At 37.5% G+C, this 18,242-nt stretch overlaps 1 long non-coding RNA gene across 1 annotated transcript in view; it reads left to right on the plus strand.

Moving 5' to 3' along the window:
- Window positions 1–138: 138 nt before the first annotated feature.
- Window positions 139–18,242, plus strand: part of LOC127576227 (uncharacterized) — a 52,291-nt gene continuing 34,187 nt past the window's right edge. Inside the window, exon 1 of the long non-coding RNA XR_007957188.1 lies at window positions 139–158. This is a non-coding gene — a long non-coding RNA (uncharacterized LOC127576227). The remainder of the gene's footprint in view (window positions 159–18,242) is intronic.

The following is an 18,242-nucleotide window of genomic DNA, read 5'->3' on the forward strand; positions in this document are numbered from 1 at the left end:
AGTTGTTCTTTAACTGTAACATATCTTACACAGGGGAAAATGTGAAAGAATCTGAAGGAAATAAGGTTTCTTTGTTTGGAATTAATAAAGCACAAAGTAAGATATACTTTCCAGTGCAAAGTTGGACAACTTTCTTGGTTTGAGTTCCCTCCAGTGATGTAAGTTTTCTGATTTACATTTTTCATTTTCTTATAAATGATCAGATCAGGTTCTGACAAATATATAATTTTTTCAGATAAAAAGGTAAATAATACATATCTTTCAGAAAACATAATTTAATTAAAAATCCATGTATGAAACATTCGTTTAGAAACCCAAATATACAGTAATCTTTATTTCACTTCAAAAGTAATTCATTAGAGGTAAAATACTTTGGGATATCCTGAAAGTGATATGAAAGGCACAATATAAATGAAAGTCTTTCTTTCAGGATTCATCAAGGTACTTTGTGGCAATTTAATTATCGTGGTATCATAGGGATGGCATCTCCCACATTCTGAGTCTCGCCAGCAGTTATACACGGAACTTTCAGCATTTGCCCAAGTAAATATTCTGTAAAGCTGGAAGTTCCAATCTTGCTGGCTGAGGGAAAAAAAACAAACTGCTGAAGGAAGTCAGCAGGTTAGGCAGCATCTGTGGAGGCAGAAGGATGGTTAATATTTTGGGTTGAGACCTTGCATCAGGATGTCCTTGCTGGAGTTCATAGGGCAATAGTGGAGCTGGAATTCCCCAGCATTTACACTGGAAAATCTGGTCTTGGATCATGCAAGCCCATTCATTTGAATGGTGATTGTATGGCTAAGAGCAAGAAAGATAAAAAGATAGGTTACATTTTTTAAATCACCATGTTTTGATGTTTTTAGTAATTTCAATGTGTTTCAAGATGATTTTTAAAATTTTAATGATTTTAATTTTTGTATTGTTTACATTTGTAAATGTTTCTGAATGTCTGGTGTCCAAGAATCATTAACATCATCCGACGTCTAGGCACTGCAGGGCCTTCTCTCTCATCCCAAGATTGTCTCAGCCAGCAAGATCAACCAGAGGGAAAATGATAGGTTTAAGTTTGGGCAATGTGGTACTCAAATGATGAGTGTGGGCAGCAGGCCTCGCATACTGCTTGCCGGTAACTGATACGGTTATTCCTCATACATTTGGAAATGCCAAGCTACCTGCCTAAGCTTTAACAAGGTACAATGGGGGGAAATAAGAAAGAAGTGGGATATAATTTAATTGCACAATACCATGTAACAGTGCCATAGAGGTTTTAATAAGTAAACCTCTTTCTTGACCAAATGTTTAAATGCTAGTAAAAACAAGAAAATTCCACTGAAATGAAAAAATACTACTTTAAGGCAAAGGAATTCTTTGTGATTACATGAGCAAAGAAAAATGTGCAAATATTGTTATGGTATGGAAAATAAAGATAACTATTCCAAACATGGCAATATTTTGAGATGAATCTTTGCCAGTAAAAACAGAGTAATGAAACACATAAATGCTGAAGCTTTTTGTTAGGTATGACAACACACAAGGGGAGAACTTCTGCGGGTTTCTCCTTATTCACCTGCTGAGCACCTTTTCTCTAAGGATTTTGCAGCTCCTTGAATGAAGATGTTAAGCAAATAGGTGAATTCCTGTGGAAATTCTCCTTCCACAGTCTGTCGGCCTGACATCTCAGTCAATGCCACAGTAGGCTACAGGCGGTAAAATACATAGCATGGCCATTGACTTCTAAGATAGAATACCTCTTACTCTGTGATATCCAATTTTTCTTAAAGGCGCTTAAAGTGGGCAGTATTGATCCTCTATTACAAATAAAAATACTTTCTTTTGAACTAGGTCACAATTGTCCATCACTCACTGACATCTCTGTATCCCACCCCAACAATGTAATTTTCTTAGTTGTCAACTTGTGGAGAGAATGAAGTTCCATTACTATCATTTATTTTCACTTGAGAAACTAAATCCATGTTGTTCATCTACTTAATCACTACTTCCATACACCTCGCAAGGAGAGTTAGGGAAAGGCAGTAAACAATGGGCATGACAACAATGCTATTCTCCTGTAAATGAAAGGAAATGTCAGCTAAGGTCCTTAGCATGAACCAGTGTGAATAACTTGATAAATTCTCATGTTTAGCATCATTACTGGCTATTCACAGCAAACATTTAATATACTGTAAAGCCACAATCAGACTAATTGGAAATCCTGATGGTTCACCAATCTGCCTTACTTAGGCCCTGGCTTCTGTGATCCCTTTGGCTCAATGGTGCCCTCGTTCCTGCACTCATTTTTGCTAAATGGGGCCAGATTTCTGTGCTTCTTTGAAAGTTGCCTGGTTCACTGGAAAATGTATTTATTACCCATGTAATATCTTTTAAAAAATTGAATTGGAATATTAATCAAATAACATCTGATAGTTCAGAAAAATCTGCTAGTCCAGCATCACCAAAGTCCTGAGCATACTGGATTCATTGTGTTGTAATGGAGTAGAAAGTTGTTACAAATGAAAATGTCCAAATGAGGTAATTATTACAAGTGGATGTATTCCTTTCACTTGGTTCTTTAGATAAAAATATCAAAAACAAAATAAAGCATTAACTATTCACATTCTCAGTGATATTTTTTGAAAGTACAAATTTTGTGTTATTTACCAGCTGACCTCTTTCCAGCTGTCAGGTATGGGGTAAATCATAAAATATGCCCTTTGCAGAATTCAATTATTTGTTCCGAGAAATTTACAAAACAGTTGTTTTAGAATACATCAGCTCATGAGAGCTTATCTTGTACCTTGTCAAAAGTAAGTTTGAGCTTGATTTATGAAGACATCAAGTAACCAGTTCATTAACATTAAGATAAAGTCAGAATTAAATATTAGGACAATATACAGGTAGTTCTGCTATAATGCAACAGTTGTGTTCCTAAGAAACCTTGTGTTATAGAAAATAGTGTTATAAAAACAACTGTATCAATGGAAAATAGGGGGTTAGGGGCTAGTGAGTTTCAGGCTTGTAATAAAGTTATTTTTCCCATAGGATTTTCAAAAATAAACCTGTTTTTAATAACTAAGTTTATTCTGTTACTGCAAGGTAAAAATGCCAGGTCCCCTGCACTGAAACTAGTCTCTTCTTAAGAGGCAACGGTGTCTGATTATTGCGGGGAGGTTACAATGGAAACAGTTTTCAGAATCAGAATCAGGTTTATAGGAGAGAAACAAAGGACTGCAGATGCTGGAATCTAGATGAAAAACACTATGATGTTGGAGGAACTCAGCAGGCCAGGCAGCATCTGTGGAGAAAAGGTGGTGGTCAACGTTTTGGTTCAGGACCCTTCTTCAGAATCAGGTTTATTATCACTGACATAAGTCATGAAATTTGTTGTTCTTTCACCCGACTGATTTTTTTCTCCTCCCAAGACAGCTTTTTTCTGCTTGTCAATTTCCAAAGTAACTCTTAAGTGGTTCTCCAGTTCCTGATCAAAATCGTGTTACAACCAATTCAGCCCATGTAATACAAATAGGGATCCCTGATTCATCATTCATGTAATATCCAATTTTATGGAAACACGGTGTTATAGCAGAACTACTTGCATTATTCAAATGATTCTTGATTCCATCATGAATATTATACAGAATGTGGAAGGTGCAATTTTGTATCAAGATAAAATACTTTGTAGTAGTTACTAGATTAATAAATTAGCTTAATTTTTCCTAATTTGCTTATTATCCTTTTCTTAAATATAAAAAATGCAAAACTTATTAATGAAACGAAATATTGGAAATACTGATCAGGTTGGGCAGCATTCTGTGGAGGGAGGAACGGAGTTAATGTTTCAGGTCAACAACCCCTCATTAGCACTGGAGAAATGAGAAAACAAGTGTAAGGGGCCAGATGGAGAGAACAAAGCAAATGTCTATGAAAGGTGTAGACAAAATTGTCCAGGTGACGCACAATTTGCAGAACTGTTTAGTTAATAGATGAGTGAAAATTAGAGAAAATTTATTTCAAAAAGAAAAGCACATGTTGGAACTGTGAGATGCAAAACACATCATTGCTACAAATCTGAAAAAAAAAGCTGGAACTACCCAGCAGATGGGGCCGCATCAGGCAGAAAGAGAAGGCAGAAACACTTCCAGGCAGAAAGTGTTAAAGTGGATGCCCTTACATCAGAACTGTCCCATTCTGACAGAAACAGGAAAGGCTGGTTATCTGAAATTGTTTACTTCAGTGTTGAATCCCAAAGACTGAAATGTGCTAGAGAGGGGTGACTTTTTGTGTGCAACTCCCAAGGGAATTGTCAAGTATTCCCGTTTACAACAACTACAGCTGAAATCTGCAGCCACAGAAACTCCAGTAAGTAACATTGTTTCAAGTCATTTAAAAGAACTAACGATCTTCAGAACTGGCAAACTCGGGACTCCTGACCACCCAGGCAGTGAGCGCAGCAGCTGGAAGCTCAGGGAATGTCTCTATTGTCTCAGGGAACGTGGCTGCCAGGGAGGGCTGCAGGTAAAACTGAAGCGCAGGGCCCTAAGGGCTCCCCCCTCTCTAACATCTTCCTGGCTAATGTACAGAGTCTGGAAAATAAAAATGAAGACCTCAGAGCAAGACTGCAGTATCAGAGGGACATCAGGGACTGTTGTGTACTCTGCTTCACAGAGACACGGCTCACTCCCAGCAGTCTGGACACAGAGCTCCAGCCTGAGGACTTTACCATCCACCATGTGGACCCGATGACATCAGGTAAAGGCAGAGGCGGATGCATTTGCTTCATGATTAACTCATCGTGGAGCACAGATGTGGTGGTTCTGTCTCAGTCATGTTCCCCCGACCTGGAACATCTGGTGGTCATGGGTCATCTTCTACCTGCAGAGGGAGTTCTCCGCTGGCACTAGAGGAGCTGAGGACCGTAATCAACAGTCAGGAGACAGTGCACCCTGACACCTTCCCAATCATTGCAAGGGACTTCAACCAGGCCAGCTTGAAGAAGTCTCTGACAAACTACCAACAACATGTCACCTGCGGAACCAGAGGACCCAACACACTAGATCACTGTTACATAACCATCAAGAACGCTTACTGTGCCATCCCGCACCCGCACTTTGGCAGGTCTGACCACCTGGCTGTACCTCTACTCCTGGCATATAGGCAGAGATTGAGGACCTCAGCACCAATGGTGAGGACCGCGAAGGTATGGTCAAGGGAGGTGGAGGAGCGTTTACAGGACTGCCTTGAATCGGTGGACTGGACCATATTCAGGGATTCATCTTTGGATCTGAGTGAAAGTGCCGCAGCTATCACTGACTTCATCAAGACCTGCGTGGATGAGTGTGTGCCTTCCACAGCATACTGAGTCTTCCCAAACCAGAAGCCCTGGATGAACCAGGAGATTCGCAGTCTGCTGAGGGCTGGATTTGTGGCGTTCAAGACCAGCAATCCAGAATCCTACATGAAGTCCAAGTACGACTTATGGAAGGCCCTTGTGAGAGTGAAAAGGCAATTCCATGTGAAATTTGAGACAATTGGATGCACGACAGCTGGGGCAGAGTTTGCATGCCATTACTTCCTATAAGGTGAAAACTAACAGCATAAATGGCAGCAATACTTCACTCCCCAATGAGCTCAACACCTCTTATGCACGCTTTGAAAGGGAGAATAACACTACATCTATGCGAATCCCCACAGCATCCGGCAACCTTGTGATCTCTGTCTTGGAGGCCGATGTCAGAACATCCTTCAAGAGGGTGAACCCTCTCAAGGCATCAGATCCTGACGGTGTACCTGGCCAGGTACTGAAAACAACAACCTCGTGGTGGAAAGGGTCAGCAGCTTTAAGTTCCTGCGTGTCAACATCTCTGAGGATTTATCCTGAGCCCAACACATTGACGCAATCACAAAGAAGGCACGCCAGCGGCTCTACTTCATTAGGAATTTGAGGAAATTTGGTATGTCACCAAAGACTATAGATGTGTGGTGGAGAGCATTCTGACTGGTTGCATCACCACCTTGTATGGAAGCTCCAATGCACAGGAACGCAAGAAACTGCAGAGGGTTGTAGACTCAGCCAGCTCCATTACAGGCACAACCCTCCCCACCTTCGAAGACATCTCCAAGAGGTGGTGCCTCAAGAAGACAGCATCCATCATTAAGGACCCACACCACCTGGGATATGCCCCCTTCTCATTACTGCCGTCAGGGAGGAGGTACAGGAGCCTGAAGACCCACACTCAGTGATTCAGGAACAGCTTCTTCCCCTCCACCATCAGATTTCTGAACAGTCCATGAACACTACCTCATTACTCCTTTTTTTTGCACTATTTATTTATTTTGTAATTCATAGATTTCATCCCTTTGCACTTGTACTGCTGCAGCAAAACAACAAATTTTGTGTCATATAAGAGTGATAATAATTCTGATTCTGAGAAGATGAGATGCTGTTCCTCAAGCTTACACTGAGTTTTGTTGGAACAACGTAAGAGGCTAAAGACTTAGAGGTCAGAATGGGAGACTGATGAAGAATTAAATTGACATGAAACTTTAAGCTCAGAATTGTCCTTTTAGACTGAGCAGAGGTGTTGTCACAGATGTCAACCAATCTAGGTGTTATTTTTCTAATGTGGGGTGACCTCATCTTGAGCACCAAATGTAGTACATTAGATTGAAAGAAGTGCAATTAAATTGCTGCTTCATCTTGGACTGTTTTGGTTCCTGGATGATGATAAGAGGTGAGATAAATTGTGTTACTCCTCAGTATAAAACCTTCCCAAAGCTCAACATAACAGTCAAGCCTTCCTAACCCTTAATTCACTGACCTCTTTGGCCTATCTGAATGCTACCTTAGGATGTTCTTTGTTAAGAATATCATATAAGTACAAACTGTTGTTGTTGAAACTACATATAATGTTAACCGATCCAGAAGTCAATATTTTAAAATTCTGATTTCTTCAAAAGAGGTCAATCATTCCAAGCAGTGTGCCATATGTATCCATTGCATGCTGTGGTCATTTGCATGATGTTTTATGGTTAGCATTTTTCAGCATTTACTAATAAAGTATCAAAAAAGCAAACCCATTGTGAAATTGAATTCAAAGTGTCTGGTAATCTGAGAGCTTGCAAAAGCAACACATACATAAAATTGTCTTGAAAAGTCAACTGAATTTCCTTCAGGGAAGGCAAAATTCTATCTGCTTTTGCAACGGTCTGCATGTAACTCAAAACCACATTGTGTGGTTTCCTCTTACAGGTACTTAGTTGTGCACACTTGCCCCAAGAATAAAAAAGGAAAATTGGATGATTATCAAATCAGTGTGATTTGGTCATATTTATTGATTCATATCTATCAATTAATATTCTGAATCCATCATATACCATAGGTGGAGGCAAGTAGTATAGTGTCATATATTGGCAGTGAACATTACAAAGAGCAACAACAGCAATAATATTGGAACTACAACATCTCCAATTCATGCGTTATCCTGACATGAATCTGCATTGCCTGTAATTCACCATTGTTGCATCAACTTCCTGGTATTCTCTAACTTTTCAGTCACAATAGGTTGCAACTTCTGCCTGTCAATACTTTTTTGGCTTGTATCTTATCTGCAAAGATACATTATGTAATTTCCTACACAATATTTTGTCCAAATCTTAAAAGCTATAAAACACTTTGCCTCCCTTTCTTTCTACTTTCAATCTTTTGGCTTTTGAAAGCCAATGCTCTCTTTAGTCTTCTGTGGTAGTTTTTATCATTAAAGTGGTCCTTTAAAGAAGATTCTGTGCTCCCACAAAGTACTTCACTGTGACTGTGATTTGTATAATGTGGTAACGTAGAACATTTGTTCAGAATTGCATGCATAATAGGTTGTTACAAATGGTAAGAGGAATAAAATTAGTTTTGTTTTATTTAGATTTTAATTAACCTACTATCATAGTAGAGAGGAGAGTAACAAATTTATGTAAACAAAATTTCAGGTTGTATAATTACTCTGAATTCTCGTCTGTAAGATTGTAACAAGGTCAATTAGATCTAAAGCATGGTTAATTTCAAACCTGTTGCAGTACTCATCAAAATGATCAGCTTTGACACAACAAACAGACTGTTTGGAATGATATACTTTGTGCTTTTATTTTTTTAACATTTTATATGGTAATTGTCCAACCCATGCATAAACTTAATTGATACTCATTTTACTGTGACTAACTGTGATAGACAGGGTGAATCAATTTGCTGCGAGATGCTGGACAGTTTGTTGGTTTAGCTCTAATGCAACTACTGAGGTTGTTACTACTGAAGCTGAAAATGGTGGCCAATCGCTTGGAACTGTAAGACGATTGCCAAAGTTACAGTTAATCTGTAGCTGATGAGATGCATTAACTGTTGATAGCAGAGAGATGCACTTACTTAATTCATTTCTTCTGATGCACCCTTCAAAATATATATGTTAAACATTATTTGAACAATTAGATCTTAAGCCTGCTCTTTACACTTGATATTCTAGCTTGTCTAGTGAAACTTAAAAATGAAGGATAGTTTCTGATATCAGGTTTGGCTGAAAATTAGTTTTTAAGGCAAAATATTAGACCAACATCAGTGCTTTATTCACATCTGCTTAGGTTATAAAAATATATTTACAAGAAAAGACATAAATATCATTATTTAACTGTCTTAATAAAATATATTTGCCAATATTGACGTAATTGCTTTAATAATAAAATAGTAATAGCTCCATAACTATGATCAAATTAATAATGTGGTTAATGTGCCATTTTAATTTGCTGCCTCTCTAGTTTTAAAATGTTAGTTGTGTAATTTACCAAGATTATTAATTTTTCAAGTAAAGCATCATTTTCCAGTCATGCACAATTTGATATCCCAGCATTCAGATGACACGGTTAATTAAAAACCAACAAAGAAATGAATGGAAGTGTTCTTGTTTCGTACAGGTATCTATCAAAAAAACATTCTTTCTGGAAGTTATTTCTTGTTAGTGATCAATGTCACTGAGCAATAGTCAAGAAGTATTATGTAAAACTGATTCAAAAACTCTGCTTTTTAATTGGCCCAAATCATAGCAACTTCTTAATCAGCCATTAACAGCCAATGATTTCTGCAGACCAAGGTTTTTCAATTTTAATGTAAGTAAATACCCCAAGGTGGTAAATAGAGGAGTAATCAAAAATCAGGCACTAAAAGAAGACAATAGGTATCAATAGTCAAAGGTTTTGGTTTTAAAGTGGACTTGAAGAAAAGAGGAAGTTGGGGATACAGGAAGAGAATTCCAGAATGTTGGGCCCAGATGAGGAAGTGAATGGAAATTTTGCTCAGCACATAATGTTTGTCTTGGGGGGTGGGTGCGGGCAAAGGTAATGGCTTTAGTATTTCCATCTTCCAAGTGCATATTTAGAGGATTTTCTGATTTGTCAGAAAAGAACTCTGACAACAAAACGGTTTTGAACCACTTGATCTATGGATCCAATGATGAAGGAGCAAAGTGGAGGGTGGTGTGGTGGCACAGCAGTTAGCTCAAGGGCACTGGGTCCGATTGTGACCTTAGGTGTTGTATGTGTGGAGTTTGCTTGTTCTCCCTGTGACAGTGTGGGTTTGTGCCAGTTACATTAGTTCAGAATCTGAAAGCATATTTCTCACTACATATGTCGATGTCTTGCCACTTTAACTCCTTGAGAGCATTTTAGTATATATTAAACACAAGTCTCTTTATAAAATCCTCAAATTCTTGCTGCTGCTCACTCAGGTACTCTGCACTAGCTACCTAAATATCCATGGTGGTAGCTGTAGTAGATTGTGTAAGTATATAGCTTCTTGGGCAATATGGACCCTATTGCTAGTTTTTTTTGTATGCCTATTGAAACAGAAGATCAACATATGATAGAATGCCACCCCCAATTTTTGCTCACCTGGTGATTTACTGGGTGGAATTAAGCAACTTTTATGTATGTGCCTGGATGAAAATTCCTACAATCTAGAAGAGGATTTATGTTCTTCAGAATGTGTAGTTGGAAGAGCCACTGTTGGAAAAGAACTCCCAGAATTATAATAATTTCATCTTTTGTATGGTTCATGCAAGTACTTCAGTTCACTGGTTCATGCTATACAAACACAATCATAAATAGTTTATGGAAGGTGGGTACAATTAAAGGCACTTCTAAAATCAAAACACTTCCCTCCTTTTTATCTTGCCTTCTGTGTTATCTCCATACAAGCAGATTACACCTCCACTTTCACAAGTAGGTACCTTCCTGCTCCAAAGTATGTCATCCTCCTTTATTGCTTATCGCTCAGCAAGGCCTTTAGGGTATCCTTGGTACATTGCTGAGTTTTACCATTAATTCTATTCTCATATATTCTCAGGCACACTCTACTATCAACTTTGGGAAACATTGTCTGTAATTGTTGCATAGAAAAAACAACTTTGTCAAATCAAAAATGCACTACCTTTTTGGAAGCAAATAGCAGCATGTGATACACCATTGCTAAGTTTAATTTTCAACCTTCCTGTCAGTGACACTGAGGCTAGGCTGCTTACACCCATTGCTACATTAAGAAAGCTTGTTAAAATGAGAATAAATTGTGAGTCTTCCCTGTTACCAGGAACAATATATCAGTATCATTGGCAATGCTGTGTTTACTTTGTGACCTTCGCAAAATTGGAGTTACAAAGTAGTATTAGATTTGCTAATTTTAATTTTCTTAAGTGATATTAAATGTACATGATGTAAAAATCAGGTTTATTATCACTGACATATGTCATGAAATTTGTTGTTTTATGACAGCAGTACAGTGTAAGACATAAAGACATAAAAATGACTACAAGTTACAAAAATAAATAAATAGTGCAAAAGAGGAATAACAAGGTAGTGTTCATAGGTTCATGGACCGTTCAGAAATCTGATGGTGGAGGGGAAGAAGCTGTTCCTGAAATGTTGAGTGTGCGCCTTCAGGCTCCTGTACCTCCTCCCTGATGGTAGTAATGTTGATAGAATGTAAATTTTGGCAGATACAGGAAGAAGATGCTAATTAAAAAGTTTGCGATTTTTTGCTCATTATTGGAAATTAAAAATATTGAAAATTCCTTTTTATTCCAGAGTGCTTGTGTAGCTTCTTTTAATGCCTTTGCATACGAATTTGGTTAAACCTCATTTGAAATCTGAAGTCACAGAAAGCCAAACAATTGTACACTATTTTAGTGATTTATGATTGAAGCTGTCAATCTGACAAAGCATTTATGAGCCCATCAATGTATGAATGCTATTTGATCCCTGGTTTCATGCAACCATGGATAATATTTGAATTAAAATGTTGCTATGAACTGTCACTTGCAACAATAGTAGAGCCTTTATGGAATGTTAAACCTTCACTACAGATAGAGTTACAATCTATGGCAAATGTGTGGCAGTTTTGTGTTAATTTAATATTAAGTGCAGCGCAAAAGACATTAAATCTTTGCAATTGGATAATCTAAATCTTTGAAATGACACAATATGATCTGTCAGAATTATGAATATATGTACATAGTCTAACATAATTTGATTGACATTTTTACATGTATAAGCCTAATTTTCTTAAAATTACATTTTACCCTTTTCAGACCCACATATAAAACTAGAGAAAAATGTATTTTAAATAAATATAAGGACTGCTAAGAACATTGATAAAGCTAGGTAAATGGCTACTGAAGTGCAGGAAGCAGCTGATGGCTCTGAGATAATGAAAGGTTGTGTCAGTCACATTTCCTCTCAAGCACCTTACAGTGGCTGGAACAAAGCATCATTGATGATATTTTGGAGCATGTTGCCTATTCATCCTTGGTTAGAATGTGGGAACTTCAGAGAACAAAATGTCTGAGAGGGTGGAAGCAAGGAATATATTATATTCAAATGTTTTTACTGACAAGAGGGAAAATGAACTATACTATATTTACTTATTGAAATATCATGATGGTTTTAATTTGTGAATTCAATGGAGAGATAGATTGTCTTGCCATCACTGACATGAGAACACTTGCTGTCATGTACTGCTTGCTTGATGCATTAGGGGGTATCATGGCAACAGAATGGGAAACAGCAGGATGGTTATTAATTTTTTCATGAAGGGAATAATAGTGTTGCTGTGTAATTCTGTTATATCTGGTGAGCACTTTTACTCATGAGAGGAGCTCTCTCTGAATGTGGCTTCATAAAAGGCTATTCCATACAGCTGAACATTAATTGCTTCACTTCTTTGGTAGCTCTCATTGAGCATTCCTGTGCTAATTTCACATTGTGCAATGTTTCTAATTTCAGATTGATTGAGCTGGTCAGCATTAATCAGTGTTACAATTTTCTTGATAAATTATGAACACTAATGAGCTTAATGATGGCCTCCTCAGTGGTATAACCTGAATATAATAACTATAGTAAAATACAATTCATGGATTAGTTGATCTGTATATTCATGTGATGTGGCCTTGATTATTGAATATGGATTTATTTTCTTTGGGCCTTTTCCACATATTCTTATTTCTCACCAAGGTCATCTCACCCACCAGGAACATCTTCTGTCCCCTTTGTTCCCTCTCCATTTAATCTCTAACAACTAATTACCCTTCCTGGTGTCCATGTCTGACAACCTTTCCAGTACATGTATCCCCATTCATTTAACTACTTCTGCATAAGTATCACATCAAATGACCAAAATTATACTCATATCAATAAACTACCAGGAACATTGGAGTGGTGTGCTGCATTTATCAAATATAGAGGCAAACCACCAAATGTTATAATACAAAGAATTGCATTTTGCAGACAGTTTGTAATTGTCGTAAATAATGTGAAGCATAATGAGTAACATTTGAATGGTTATTTAATGTACAGGTAGTTATTTTTATAGCAAATGACCATTATTATGCTATTTAGCCAGCCAGCCTGGAAAGTTGGTCCTCAGGCTGAGACACTGCAGACCACAGCTGGGCCTTCTGAGCCCAAAACTGCTAGGGGTACCCCACAGACTCAGTGAAGGCCAGCACCTTCCACCTACCATTGTTCAGCCCCTTGGGCAGCACTGTGTCATATTATTAGGACAGGCAAACACACTGACAGGAAAGCACAATGAGAATGCAAAGTGTTGATTAATTGACCTTTGTGTGCAATACAGTATGAATTCACTTATAAAATTAGCTTTATATAGAGTTTTTATAGTTACTTTAATAGATCCTGTGATGGGCAGTAACAGAATGAATATGTGAAACTGTTAGTAAAAGGAGAATAGTTATTGCAGTTATTAGTGGCACTTGCATGAGTTTTGTAATGGACAGCCTGCGATGTCAGTTTTTTCTTATCTCCAATAAATCTTACAGTGCATTTTAAATTTTTTAGGTTGAATTCAAAAACCTGTACCAATTACAAAGAAAAGCCATAGTGGCATTAATCCAAAGAAAGCATGTTCTGGGAGTATTATGAATCAGTCTACTGGAAATTGTTGGAAATAATTTGGATTGGTAATTGAACAGAATATTTGGTCTGAACCACATCTGACATTGAACTCCACTAAGACCTGGAGATTAATTTATCTAATTCAGTTTCCAAACTTTTCACAGGAAAGGGTTCATACACCACTTAGTAAGTTAATGATATTCAGTTCCAACAATGTTGTCAAAATTAGTGATAGGCAAAAGGATTGGGAAATTTTTAGAAACCAGCAAAGGACAAGTAAAAAATGTATAAAGCTGGAGAAGATAAAGTATAAGTAAACAAGCAAATAATATGAATACAGACAAGAAGAGCTTCTATAGGTGTATAAAAATGTAGGGCGTAAACATTAGTCCCTTAGAACATGGGAATTAATAATAGGAAATAGATAAATGGCGAGGATTATTAATTATTTTGGATCAATCCACAGCAGAGGATATAAAAACGTAGCGGCTAGCTACACACTACAAAATGAAGACACAGAATCGCTGGTTTGAAATCAGAAGTCGAATGAACGACAGGGGCGCAGTGCGCCTTTAATATTCCAAAACTTCCCGCGCTACAGTTCCCACACTGACATCACGCGCAGGTCACCTGACCTTCCTGCACAGGGGCTTTCCTAGCCCGATGACGGGGAAGAAGGAGGGCCCCGCGCTGTCTTGGATCAGGGCCTCCGACGACGTTCGTGATGTCAGGAGCCGGTTCAATGCAGGTGCAGTGAGTCGCTACAACATCCTAATAATAATAGATAACCAAGGGGCTATAGGAGTTTAAAACAATCTAGAGAAAAATATCCAAGGTAAACTAATGGGGCTAAAAGTCAAAAAGTCCCTTGAACATGATGGCCTGCATCCAATGGTCTTAAAGGAAGTGGCTGCAGAGATGGTGGATACATTGCTCATAATCTTACAAAACTCTCTCTTCTAGAGAGGTCCTAGAGGATTAGATAGGGAATTAACTAACTAACAGGAAACAGAGTGTCAGGATAAATAGGTCATTTTCAAATTTGCTATCAGTAATTAGTGAGCTGCCAGGGGAATCCATGCTGGGGCCTCAACTATTCACAATCTATATTAATGACTTTGATGATGCAAAGATAAATAAGGTTGTGAAGAGGACAAAAGGAGCCTCTAAAGGGATATAGATTTAAGAGTGTTGGCCAACATTTGGCAGATAGAGTATAATGAGGGAACACATAAGATTATCCATTTTGGAAGAATGAAAATGCAAATTATTATTTAAGTGAAGTGAGACAACAAAATGTTGTGGTATAAAGGATCTGGGTATCCTAGTACATGAAACACAAAGGTACAGCAACTAATTGGGAAAGCCAATGGGACATTGACCACATCAAAGGGTGTGAAGTATAAATGTAGGGAAGTTTTGATGCAAGTTTTAAAGGCTGTGAGAGACTACATACAGTTTTGGCCTCCATGAGCAGAGAAAGTCCACTGGGATTATTTCTGTGATGAAGGAATTAACGTACGAAGAGTAGTTGGATAGAGTTGGAGTTTAGAAGAGTGAGAAATGATCTAATTAAAACAAATAAAATTCTGTGGGGGTAAAACAGAGTGGGTGCTGAGAAGATATGGGGTTTTCTGGAACTGGGGAAATAGTTTCAGTATAAAGGGTTGTCCATTTAAGACAGAGATGAGGAGGAATTTCTTTCTTGAAGGGTTATGACTCTCTGGAATTCTCTACCACAAAGATCTAGGAGAGCAGAGTTATTGAATACTTTCAAGGCTCAGAGATTGACAGATATTTGAATTGCAAGAGAGTCAAGGGATAAAGGGAGAGAATGGGAAACTGGTGTTGAAACAAGATTGGATCAGCCAGGATCTTATTGAATAGAGGAGCAGGCACAAGGGGCTTGTTGGTCTACTTCTGCTCTTCTTTCTTCTGTTATTGTATTATTTAAAAAAATGATGAAACACAGGAGAACCTTATTAAAAATGTACCAGATAATTTCATTTTAGATTAAAGCAACACTTACCCAGTTGTTTACTTTGTGTTTTTTATTTCTTGAGGAAAGATTGTTCTTTTATGTTCCTCCTCTTTATCTGATTGCATATCAGTCATTCATTCCTGTAATTAACAGAATAAATTCCCTTCCGGCTACATATTGTACGTCATTTATCAAAATCCCATGCTACATATTCCTCATACATTCAGGAATCATTGAAAACTACATTTAATTAATTTTGTTTTCTGTACTTTATGTTCTCATCTTCATTATTTTTTCTCTGTCCTTCTATAAATGATGTTATTTGTCTCCTCACTTTGTACGATTACTTGTCCATGTCCTCTCCCTTGAGTTGTAAAATTCGGGTCTTCTTTCCACATAATTTCTTGCCAGAAATCAAAAGATAATAATACACTTTTTGCACAGCTCAAATCCATATCATATAGTTCTCTGTCAAAGATAAGATCTTAAATATTTTGAAACAGAAGAAATTTTAATAATCATCTGATTACTGAACTTCATAATTTTTTTTGCTAGAATTATTTGTTCCAAGAAAATTCTATCACTTAAGATAATGGACTCATGAAAGCTTTATGTAATTTAAAGTTCAGGCATTTTTATGTACTAAACGTTACTTAAGAGGCCATAAAAATCTGGCATTAACATTTACTTTAAAATGCTTGGTTATCTTGTTTCAAATTCATTGAATCTTTTTTTAATATTAAACAAATCTGCATTCAATTAACAGTGGGAAAATTTTCAACTCTAGTTGCCAGCTATAAATCTAGTCCAATTATAAATCATTAAGCTGTTCACAATGAATGTTACTAAGTGGCATGACTGAAATGACCTGAACAGGAATGGTAGTTACAAATGAATATAATGCCCCAGAAAATGGCCTGTGCCTTTTTTTTTACTGGCTACTTAGATTGCTACCTCAATAAGACGAGTATGCATGTTTCTGGCCAGAAGTGCGCCATCCTCATGATTTGACAAATATAAAATTCTCTGTTACCTACCTATAAAGCAGACATTAGGTGTTCTGCATATACAATTTAGTGCTCTTTCCTTCAGACTCATATGTCCACCAAATCTAAACCTTGGGATCACTTGCTGGGCTCAAGCAACAAAGTAACAGGTCTTTCCTTGTGTTGAGCAGGGGAAACACAGGAATGGTCTTCTGTATAAACATTAAAGGAATCAATCGCTATTGCTTCCCCCAAGCAATTAGACTGAAAACCCCCTCACATCACAGTTGCACTACCTGATCACAATCACCCACCAGCCCTTCCACTCCTTCCTCACAAATCCCTAGACCGCAGATGCCTGTTCCTAGTTCAATCCAACCTCAGTCCCAATTTTGGACCCGTGTTTATGAGATCTACTACAGCACTATTAAGAAAAGCTTGCCCATATCGTTTCTTTCACATCCTCAGTATACAACAAAGTGCTTTACAGCCAATAATTAACCTTTGAAGTGTGTTGATTACCAATATGTGCACAGCAAGCTCCCACAAACAGCAAAATAATAATGGTCATTTAGCCTGTTTTACTGATGTCAATATTATGAAGACATTGAAGACAATTGTGATGGCCAAGAAATCTTTTACATCCAGCTGAAAGAACACATAAGGCCTCCATTGAACATCTCTGAGGGAAAGTAGTACCTCCAGCAATGTAGTACACCCTCAGTGCCATTTTCAAGCTTCAGCCCAGTTTCTTTCTGCTTAATTCTCTCAAGTTAGATTTAAGTGCACATCGTTGTTGCCCAGTGACAAGAATGCTATGAAGTGAGCCACAGCTGACGCTTACCAAAGTAGCTCATTCCTGAGTCAAAGTGTCAATGAGTTCCAGTTTCCTTTCAGAATTGCAAACGTGTAGTCTAGACTGACTCTTCCTAGAGGAAGTTGCTTGGCCACATATTTCACTTAAGGCATTGAACTGAAATGCTTTTTTCTTTCAGATGGCCGTAAGAAGCCCCCTGGGACTATTTGGGGAGTAGGGAAATGCAATGAGAAGGCAAATTTATTCCTCACCAAAGTCGATGAAATTGACTATCTATATCCCATGCGCAAATAACTGAACTTTTAAAATACTTTATTTGTTGTGAACCTTTTTGGAATGTATGCTTGTAAAAAACTGAATGTTAATATAAGTATTCTCTTGAATACAAATCATTGATTTGTCTGTGTACTCAATAATGGAGCAATCCTATTTGGACAGAGCAAAAGAACAATGTGGATGGAAGTTGTGGATTGAAGTTGTTAATGGAAGACCCTGCAATGGGAAGCTAAAATTGAGCTCTACTTGAGTTTATTAGTAATATAGTTTATTGCCCATTTGTTTATTACATTATTTATCTTAAACAAATTTCTATTGTACATGTTGTAATATATAACACATAATACATATTTTCAAATGAAAACATAGTTTGTTTCTCCTTTGAGAGTAGGTTTACAAATTTATTCATTTCTGCTCATGAGAAGTATTTGTGAATAAAACTGTTGGTTGTATTTGTTTCCTTAAATGCACTGTTCCTCAGAGTAGATCAATAGCTAGAAATTGCATATAAAAACATAAGATGCTGGAATCTCAGCAGATCAGGTGGCACCTGTGGACAGAGAAATAGAGTTCACACTGTGAAAGCAAGTACATTGCTTGTGAAAGTTGCACAAAGACTTGGAACTCCAGTTGTGAGGTTCACAGAGCAGAGATGTCCATTTACCCTGTCTAACACTGCACTGAAACTGACATTGCTGGTTTCTCTACTGTGTTCCCTAATGATGTGTTGCAGGTTATTGCAGATATCAAC

The sequence above is a fragment of the Pristis pectinata genome, chromosome 11, assembly GCF_009764475.1.
Source record: "Pristis pectinata isolate sPriPec2 chromosome 11, sPriPec2.1.pri, whole genome shotgun sequence".
Taxonomy (NCBI): Eukaryota; Metazoa; Chordata; class Chondrichthyes; order Rhinopristiformes; family Pristidae; genus Pristis; species Pristis pectinata.